This window comes from Eptatretus burgeri, chromosome 10 (genome assembly GCF_056783735.1).
Source record: "Eptatretus burgeri isolate ZD-2024b chromosome 10, Ebu_testis_v1, whole genome shotgun sequence".
Lineage (NCBI taxonomy): Eukaryota > Metazoa > Chordata > Myxini > Myxiniformes > Myxinidae > Eptatretus > Eptatretus burgeri.
In genome coordinates this window covers 94,219,166-94,227,538 of record NC_140970.1, presented here as the reverse complement: position 1 = coordinate 94,227,538, position 8,373 = coordinate 94,219,166, and the positions used below count along the sequence as shown (strand labels likewise).

At 47.9% G+C, this 8,373-nt stretch overlaps 1 protein-coding gene across 7 annotated transcripts in view; it reads left to right on the top strand.

Moving 5' to 3' along the window:
- The first annotated feature begins 2,665 nt into the window (after positions 1-2,665).
- LOC147019154 (uncharacterized) overlaps positions 2,666-8,373 on the top strand; it is a 71,663-nt gene continuing 65,955 nt past the window's right edge. For all 7 annotated transcript variants that reach the window (XR_015062656.1, XR_015062653.1, XR_015062654.1 and 4 more), the window contains exon 1: positions 2,666-2,947. The gene's annotated coding sequence lies outside the window, so the exon portion shown is untranslated. The remainder of the gene's footprint in view (positions 2,948-8,373) is intronic.

Below are 8,373 nucleotides of genomic sequence, written 5' to 3'. Positions count from 1 at the left end.
CCTTCCGTCGCGAGTCAGTGTCAGTCTGGTCTCACCAATCACTTGAAGAGGGGAAGACCCATCAGCCTGACGAGCGGACTGTGCACTCTTCTGAATCTTGGCTCCAAACCTCCTTGCAGTTGTCTCAGGAATCAGGTTACCAGTGGCCCCACTGTCGATGGTTACTCGGGTTGTGTGGTGGCCGTGGAAGGTGTCGAGATATGGAGACTGGCGAGTCTGGACACGCGAGATAGTGGATGCTTCTGTATAGTCTATGTTATTAACTACCTTGTCCATATGGGCATATGTTATGTCTCCAGACTCGTCGTCTGACTCTTCAGTTATGTCAGCCACATGGCGTGTTCTGGCGATGTACCGACGATCTGGTTCGAGGAGGAAAGGACACTCACTGAGGAAATGACTGTAATCAGTGCGGCGTACTTGTTTGCAGAGGGGACAGGAATTCGTAAGGTTGTTGGAACGAGTCCCTGAAAAGACTTGACGAGGTTTCGACGATGATGGGAACAATGCTGGGCGGGGGACCTGTGGTCGAGACGTTGAAGTGCGCAAGGATGTTGTATCTTCAGCAGCATGGAGCTCATCTAAAAGTGAGTCAAGTGCCTGGGATATCTCCGGTTTGATGGAGGCTAAAGTGCGGGACCTGAGTTCAGTCCCATAGCGTTGTTTGACGAGTCCGGGGAGTCCACTGTGGACAAGGCGAAGCCATGTGAGCACAATAAAGTTCTCCGAGGGAGACAATTCCTCATCTTCCGTCATCGCCTGGTTGTGGTGGAAGATGCCGCCATCTTGTCGAAGCAAGTTATCCTCCACAAACGCCATCAGGCGTTGGTATAAGTCTTCTTGGCGCTCTTCGAGGTTATGGCGTATCGCTGCAAAGTCAATGAAGTGTGCGCCTGTCGACTGGAATCCAAAATGTTGTCGAATCGATTGCCATATGTTGACTACAGAGGTGGAGTTTCGGACCATGGTGTTGCGGGATATCACAGGGCAGTAGTTTGCAATCTGACCCAGTATAAGTTCCAGTACGGTGACTTTCTGTTGTGCAGTGTGACGCTGCACAACATGGACATCCTCACCATCATCCACAAGTCCACGAAGAGGGAACGCTCTGCTCTTCTTCTCCCAGGTGACGCCCTCAGTGAGGAAGGGAGCAAAGTTGGGATCGAGTGATAAAATATAAAGAAAATTGTCTCCAATTTTCAAACGAGTTCACCGTTTCTCTCTTGCAAAGTGACCACTGCTTCGGTGCACGGTGTGTGGTGGCCATTTTGACGACGGACACGTTGTACAGACGATGTTAAAGACAAGCTACAGAGTGAGCTGGTTGGCCGCTCACCTTCTTGTGAGGTGCCATTGGGGTTCGAAGATGGCTCTCGTAACGGTGACGTTCTGCCGATCGCGGTCTCCGGGGTGAAGAGTGCGTGGAATGGTATCCCACCGCTGCCACCACGCCACAGGGGTGAGAGGGAATCCCCAACGGAGCACCGAGGCCAAACACCAGTCTTGGTGAGGTTGAAATCAACTTTAATAACACACACGATACAACGTGCCCGACTCAAGCAAACCTTCCACCATACAGCACCCCTGCACGGTGACCCCGTACACCACGCTCGCACGGCGGATTAAACCACCAACTCCACTGGCGTCGAGTGTTTGTTGTACAAGCAAAGCCTCTCATCCGAAGACATGTTTTGTTTCATCCCGGACAAGAATGAACATTTTGCAAAATCATCATGAGGTTTGAAAACAACTTGTAAAAACAAAATCTTCTTCTTCTTCTTTCGGCTGCTCCCGTTAGGGGTCGCCACAGCGGATCATCCGAATGATCCGCATAGTGATTTGGCACATGTTTTACGCCGGATGCCCTTCCTGAAGCAACCCTGGTCGCCTCTTACAACACAGGGATATTGTAAAAACAAAATGTTGAATGAAATTTCCACAGATATTTCTCACAATTTGTTGACAATATTTCACTTCATAACGAATAAATACAAATTCTGTGGGGCTCAAAAAGGTTTTCCTGTGACAGTCAGGAGGGGGGGGGAGAAAGTCGGGGGGGGGGAGAAAGTCGGGGGGGAGAAAGGCGGGAGGGGGGAAGAAAGTCGGGAGGGGGGGGGAAGAAAGTCGGGAGGGGGGAAGAAAGTCGGGAGGGGGGAAGAAAGTCGGGAGGGGGGGAAGAAAGTCGGGAGGGGGGGAAGAAAGTCGGGAGGGGGGGAAGAAAGTCGGGAGGGGGAAGAAAGTCGGGAGGGGGGGGGAAGAAAGTCGGGAGGGGGGGGAAGAAAGTCGGGAGGGGGGGGAAGAAAGTCGGGAGGGGGGAAGAAAGTCGGGAGGGGGGGAGAAAGTCGGGAGGGGGAGAAAGTCGGGAGGGGGGGAAGAAAGTCGGGAGGGGGGAAGAAAGTCGGAAGGGGGAAGAAAGTCGGGAGGGGGAAGAAAGTCGGGAGGGGGAAGAAAGTCGGGAGGGGGGAAGAAAGTCGGGAGGGGGGGAAGAAAGTCGGGAGGGGGAAGAAAGTCGGGAGGGGGAAGAAAGTCGGGAGGGGGGAAGAAAGTCGGGAGGGGGGCAAGAAAGTCGGGAGGGGGGAAGAAAGTCGGGAGGGGGAAGAAAGGCGGGAGGTGGGGGGTTAAAGGCGGGAGGTGGGGGGGAGAAAGGCGGGAGGGGGGGAAGAATGGCGAGGGGAGGAGGTTGTCCGTGGCGGCTTGATATCAAAACGCGGAGGGCGGGGCCAGGGCGAATGAGTGCGTGAGACGGTCCGAGCGAGCCCGTAACATTGGAGGAACTTGACGGTTGCCGGTTGATCTGTGTGGTGAGATCGGGTGAACGAAGAAGGTCCAAGAGAGACGTGGACGATGGAACAGGGATGCATATCTCGTACCGCCGGAGACGACGACCCGGCAGAGTACCTGGAGGACCTCGCCATGAAGATCGTGGACGCTGAGAGGGCTCGTTACGGTCAGACTTGTCCGAAACCGATGTCTCTGTCCTCATGTTCTTCCTTCCCTGTTAAGCCAGATTAAACCGATAAACTGATCGATTTAATTAATGTGGTTTTGATATAGCGCAGACACGATGGGTCAAATGGTCTCCTGCATCTAAGATCCTCTTTGTGTGACGGTGCCATGACACCATAACCACCATTTTATATTCACCTCCTCCTTTTCCTTTATTTTATTTGGTTATTTTACATTTCCCTCCTCAGTAAGTCGTTGTTTTTCTCTCTTTGGACCGTTTCCCCATCGTGTGGTGTTCAAATAGTGAGTTAAAATGAAGACCCGTGTACACTATTTATCGTTTTCTTCTCATCATCGCATGTACGTGACCAGATCCTCCACAGAACCAAAAGAGTTTCCCTTTGTCCGACTTTCAGGGACAAACCACGGACAGAACACAATGTCGAGAAAAGTGTATTCAGCATTACAAGAATTTTTTCTCTCAGAAATTACCGTCTCGAATGGAATTTTCCATGACGGGTGTGTGGGCGGGGTTTGACTCGGTGGGCGGGGTTTGACTCGGTGGGCGGGGTTTGACTCGGTGGGCGGGGTTTGACTCGGTGGGCGGGGTTTGACTCGGTGGGCGGGGTTTGACTCGGTGGGCGGGGTTTGACTCGGTGGGCGGGGTTTGACTCGGTGGGCGGGGTTTGACTCGGTGGGCGGGGTTTGACTCGGTGGGCGGGGTTTGACTCGGTGGGCGGGGTTTGACTCGGACAGTGCTGTGGAGCCCGCAGGAATGTGGTTGCTCGGAACAAACTGCCGATATGCAGAGTGTTTATTTAGATTAAATACACAGATTACTCACACACAGAAGGGGAAAAGGATTTATACCGATTGGCAAGACAGAGGGACCGAGCTGGGAAGGATGTGCTGCAGGTTAGGGTGATAAAGGACGCAAATGGGAATGTGCTGACGAGCGAGGAGAGTGTGTTGAGAAGGTGGATGGAGTACTTTGAGGAGCTGATGAATGAAGAAAATGAGAGAGGGAGAAGGTTGGAAGAGGTGGAGATAGTGAATCTGGAAGTGGGGTGGATCAGTAAGGATGAAGTGAGGACTGCTATGAAGAAGATGAAAAGTGGAAAGGCGGTTGGCCCAGATGGTATACCAGTGGAGGCATGGAAGTGCTTAGGAGAGATGGCAGTGGGATTGTTAACCAGATTGTTTAATAAAGTCTTGGAAAGTGAGAGGATGCCGGAGGAGTGGAGATTAAGTGTACTGGTTCCGATTTTCAAGAATAAGGGTGATGTGCAGAGCTGTGGAAATTACAGAGGGATAAAGTTGTTAAGCCACACCATGAAGTTGTGGGAAAGAGTAGTGGAAGCTCGGTTGAGAGGAGAGGTGATGATCTGTGAGCAGCAATATGGGTTTATGCCAGGAAAGAGCACCACTGATGCGATGTTTGCTTTGAGAATGTTGATGGAGAAGTATAGGGAAGGCCAGAAAGAGTTACATTGTGTGTTTGTTTATTTAGAGAAAGCTTATGATAGGGTGCCAAGAGAGGAGTTGTGGTATTGTATGAGGAAGTCGGGAGTGTTGGAGAAGTATGTGAGGATCGTGCAGGATATGTATGAGGACAGTGTGACAGCGGTGAGGTGTGCGGTAGGAATGACGGACCGGTTTAAGGTTAAAGTGGGATTGCACCAAGGATCGACTCTGAGCCCTTTCCTGTTTGCAATGGTGATGGACAGGTTGACGGACGAGATCAGACTGGAGTCTCCATGGACCATGATGTTCGCGGATGACATCATGATCTGTAGGGAGAGTCGGGAGCAGGCTGAATCGAGCCTTGAGAGGTGGAGGTACGCACTGGAGAGAAGGGGAATGTTGGTCAGTAGGAGTAAGACGGAGTACATGTGCGTAAATGAGAGGGAGGGTGGTGGTATGGTGCAGTTGCAAGGAGTTGAGGTGGGGAAGGTGGATTGGTTTAAATACTTGGGATCAACTGTCCAAAGTAACGGAGAGTGTGGGAGAGAAGTGAAAAAGAGAGTGCAGGCAGGATGGAGTGGGTGGAGAAGAGTTGCAGGAGTGATTTGTGACAGAAGGGTAGCTGCAAGAGTGAAGGGGAAAGTATACAAGACGGTAGTGAGACCAGCTATGTTGTATGGTTTGGAGGCGGTGGCGCTAACAAAAAGACAGGAAGCAGAGCTGGAGGTGGCAGAGTTAAAGATGCTGCGATTCTCGTTGGGAGTGACGAGGATGGATAGGATAAGAAATGAGTGTATTGGAGGGACAGCGCAGGTAGGACGGTTTGGAGACAAAGTGAGAGAGGCGAGATTGAGATGGTTTGGACATGTGCACAGGAGGGAAACGGAGTATATCGGGAGAAGGATGTTGAAGATGGAGCCGCCAGGCAGGAGGAGAAGAGGAAGGCCAAAGACGAGGTTCATGGATGCGGTGAGGGCGGACATGCGGGTGGTTGGAGTGTCAATGGAAGATGTGGAGGATAGAGCGAAATGGAGACAGTTGGTCCGCTGTGGCGACCCCTAACGGGAGCAAGCCGAAAGAGGAAGAAGAAGACAGATTACTCACCCACGGTTTTAAAAAATATCGTGTGTGGAATATGTTGAATCTTGAGGGAGCTTATCTTCATTTAAAATATCTTTATTTTTATAAAAAAAATTAATATTGATTTTAATTGTTAAGTACCCCATTTCTCAACATTTGGGTGAGATCCGTCAAACGTGTGTCTGTCTGTCTGTCTGTGTGTCTGTGTCATTGTACAAGGTGTATTGGTGAATTTAACTCATTTCAAGAGGGTGTTTCATGGGTTCAGAAAGGTTATTTGAGTAACAACATCATCTGAAAAGTTTCTCTATTTTACAATTGACGAGACTAGAACATTTTGATAACATGCATTCATTCAATGATACGATGCAGGTTTTTATTCAAGTGTATTATTTATTATCTTGCCAAAACGAAGTTTTTGCAAGATATGTTAGTCAGCTTGTATGTTTTTATTTTTATTTTTTTTTTGTCTGTCATCACGTGTAAAAAATTCTGCAGAGCACAGTTATCATTGTAAATTTTTGTAACTTCGCATATCAGAGGCCTATAGAGGTCCCTTTCAGTACACAAAATTTTGAAGGTCAAAGTCACTTTGTCGCAAATCAGGGGAGTCGACAAAACCCTTATTTTTTTGAGTAATTTTGATCGGATCGTCTTAAAACTTCATGGGAATATAGTTCATGGTCTGGCGCTCAGCTGAGTAATTTTTGGTGGCGATTGGCCTTGACCTTCATATGTTTTTTTATTATTATTTAATTTTTTTGGGGGGTCTGTAATCACATATAAATCACTCTGCAGAGCACAGTTATCATTGGAAATTTTTGTAACTTCGCATATTGGAGGCCAATAGAGGTCCCTTTCAGCGCATAAAATTTTGAAGGTCAAGGTCAAAGGTCAAGGTCACTTTGTCGCAAATCAGGGGAGCCAACGAAACCCTTATTTTTTGAGTAATTTTGATCGGATCGTCTTCTGGTCAAGATGGTCTGGCGCTCAGCTGATTAATTTTTGGTGGCGATTGGCCTTGACCTTCATGGTTAGCGCCTCAGGTCAAACATATTTGACCCCAAGGTCAAATTTTCAAGTTTTAGGAACCATATCGTGTGGTACCTCAAATTGAACACCTCGATGAGTGCTTTCTAGATATGTCAAGCTTGAGACATTATGCCGTCATTTGGTGACGTTATGAGGCAAAATCATGTTTTTCATGGTTACTCTGAAGAACGATTCTCATCGGAATCTCTCGTAGGCAGATATTCCTCAAGGAGTCGCTCCTGGTGGATAGCAGCTCTGTTCCCCTCAGTGTGACCTTAAAGAAGTCACACGTGGTCACCTTTTGGCAAGATACGGGTCACCCTGCGGGTGACATTGGTTTATTATTTATTATTATTACAAATCAGGTTGAAATGGTAATAAAAATTAATTTGAAGACTAATTGATTCCATTTTGGTGAATATCCGGATCTGACTACTCGAATTTTTCAAGTAATTCTTCACCATTGAGAGGTCGGGCCCAAAAATGATACATAGCACGATATCTCAAAAATGTATTGGGGCAGATATGTTCTCGTGGATCAGGCATTACAGGGCGGAGGTATGCGCTCTACCGAGTGCCCTTCTGTTGTATCCTGATCCGTTCAGTGTTCTTGTTCTTCCACGAGCTTTTACTGAAAAAAAAACAAAAAACAACTACGTATCTCCCCCACCCCCAAATGGTGTGAAACTCATGGCTGGGAGAACAAAGCAACAATGGTCAGTTTCTGATGATAACCATTTTATCAGTCTGACGACTCTCAGTGTGACAATAAACTGTCAGATTGGTTCTTTGCAGACCGGCTGTTGCATCAATGAGTGCATGAGATGGATGGCAAGCTGGGTACCCTTGTGTGAGGATCAGTTGGTATATATTAAAGATCCTATGGTGTCCTTCAAGAAAGAGCAGGTGAGACCAAAGTCAAAATTTCCCACCACAACCAAGAGAGCAAGAGGCCAACCAGAAATAGCCATTCATGAAGTGTCGATTCCCTTCTTGCTGGCATTGACGCATATGTTCTTCTGACACATCCCTTTATTTGGGCAGTACATAGGCAACAGACCGCTGCATCGATCGCTCATGAAAATATATGATAACCCAGGTTACGTTCATGAAGCAAAAACAAGCGTACTGCTGATCTTTAGGACAAGAGAGCCGTTTGTGTCTCTCGCCATTTTTCTCAGATATGGCTGAACGAATCTTCGTTAAACTTTCAGAAGTTCATCACTGAGTGTCAGGGAGAGTTTTATACAAAAATAATTAGAAAATCTTGGAAAAAAAAAAAAAAGTTTGATTTTTGGGGATTTTAAAAAATGATTTATTTTTTTAATTGCTCCATTGTGCCCAAGTCTTTGTCGCAATGTGAAAGGTAATATTAATTGAAACGATTCCTGACCCCATTCCTTAGTGTGTGGCCGGAAGTGTTTTGGGCCCCACAAAAAACACTGGACAACACCGAGTACCACGGCTAGTTTGTATGTACGAAAGGCCTAAAGAGTCGAGGTCTGCCGAGTTTGGTGGATGAGGAAGACACTCAAAATGCATGTCCTCGATTTTTGCATCTGTGGCGCGGGCAGCAAGGGGCTGAGCATCGTCATGCTGCAGCAAAACACCGGTAGTGAGTCGTCCACGACATTTTGATCTGATTGCTGGTTTCAGATGATATTTAAGGAGGTTGCAGTATTATGCACTGGTGACTGTGGTCTCTCTGGGCATGTAATGCTCTTCAAGTGGGCCTCTGCTATCCCAGAAGAGCATCAGCATCATTTTTCCAGCGGATGGCTGTGTACGGAATTTTTGTCGCTTCGGTGAAGTTGAATAGCGCCACACTTTGCTTTGCCCTCTTCTTTTCTG